Raw genomic sequence first — 1,962 nt, 5'->3', positions numbered from 1 at the left:
TGGACAAAATGACAAGACGAAAAAAATCACCTCAGCAAAAAGAACAAGAGGTAGGACCGTCAGCCAGGGACCTACTCAATACGGACATTAGTACGATGTCGGACCTAGAGTTCAGAATCGTGACTTTAAAGATACTAGCTGGGCTTGAAAAAAGTGTGGAAGTTATTAGAGAAACCCTTTCTGGAGAAATAAAAGAACTAAAATCTAACCAAGTCGAAATCAAAAAGGCTATTGATGAGGTGCAATCAAAAATGGGGGCACTAACTGCTAGGATAAATGAGGCAGAAGAGAGAATCAGTGATATAGAAGACCAAATGATGGAAAATAAAGAGGCTGAGAAAAAGAGAGAGAAACAACTACAGGATCACGAGGGCAGAATTCGAGAGATAAGCGATACGATAAGACGAAACAACATTAGAATAATTGGGATCCCAGAAGAAGAAGAAAGAGAGAGGGGGGCAGAAGGTATATTGGAGCAAATAATAGCAGAGAACGTCCCTAATGTGAGGAAGGAAACAGGCATCAAAATCCAGGAGGCACAGAGAACCCCTCTCAAAATCAATAATAATAGGTCAACACCCCGACATCTAATAGTAAAACTTACACGTCTCAGAGACAAAGAGAAAATCCTGAAAGCAGCTCGGGAGAAGAGATATGTAACCTACAATGGTAAAAATATTAGATTGGCAACAGACCTATCCACAGAGACCTGGCAGGCCAGAAAGGACTGGCAAGATATCTTCAGAGCACTAAACGAGAAAAATATGCAGCCAAGAATACTATATCCAGCTAGGCTGTCATTGGAAATAGAAGGAGAGATAAAAAGCTTCCAGAACAAACAAAAACTAAAGGAATTTGAAAACACGAAACCAGCCCTCCAAGAAATATTGAAAGGGGTCCTCTAAGCAAAGAGAGAGCCTAAAAGCAGCAAAGATCAGAAAGGAACACAGACAACATACAGTAACAGTCACCTTACAGGCAATACAATGGCACTAAATTCATACCTTTCAATAGTTACCCTGAATGTAAATGGGCTCAATGCCCCAATCAAAAGACACAGGCTATCAGATTGGATTACAAAACAAGACCCATCAATATGCTGTCTGCAAGAGACTCATTTTAGACCCAAAGACACCCCCAGATTGAAAGTGAGGGGGTGGAAAACCATTTACCATGCTAATGGACACCAAAAGAAAGCTGGGGTGGCAATCCTTATATCAGACAAACTAGATTTTAAAACAAAGACTGTAATAAGAGATGAGGAAGGACACTATATCCTACTTAAAGGGTCTACCCAACAAGAAGATCTAACAATTGTAAATATCTATGCCCCGAACATGGGAGCAGCCAATTATATAAGGCAATTAATAACAAAAGCAAAGAAACACATTGACAACAATACAATAATAGTGGGGGACTTTAACACCCCCCTCGCTGAAATGGACAGATCATCTAAGCAAAAGATCCACAAGGAAATAAAGACTTTAAGTGACACACTGGACCAAATGGACTTCACAGACATATTCAGAACATTCCATCCCAAAGCAACGGAATACACATTCTTCTCTAGTGCCCATGGAACATTCTCCAGAATTGATCACATCCTAGGTCACAAATCAGGTCTCCACTGGTACCAAAAGATTGGGATCATTCCCTGCATATTTTCAGACCACAATGCTTTGAAACTAGAACTCAATCACAAGAGGAAAATCGGAAAGAACTCAAATTCATGGAGGCTAAAGAGCATCCTACTAAAGAATGAATGGGTCAACCAGGAAATTAAAGAAGAATTAAAAAAATTCATGGAAACCAATGAAAATGAAAACACAACTGTCCAAAATCTTTGCGATACAGCAAAGGCAGTCCTGAGAGGAAAGTAGAGAGCAATACAAGCCTTTCTCAAGAAACAAGAAAGGTCTCAAATACACAACCTAACCCTACCCCTAAAGGAGCTGGAGAAAG

Source organism: Eumetopias jubatus, unplaced genomic scaffold (genome assembly GCF_037043125.1).
Source record: "Eumetopias jubatus isolate StellerSeaLion01/CBP00866 unplaced genomic scaffold, mEumJub1_p1.0 scaffold_6, whole genome shotgun sequence".
In the NCBI taxonomy this organism is placed as follows: domain Eukaryota; kingdom Metazoa; phylum Chordata; class Mammalia; order Carnivora; family Otariidae; genus Eumetopias; species Eumetopias jubatus.
Note: the sequence above shows the minus strand (reverse complement) of the source record.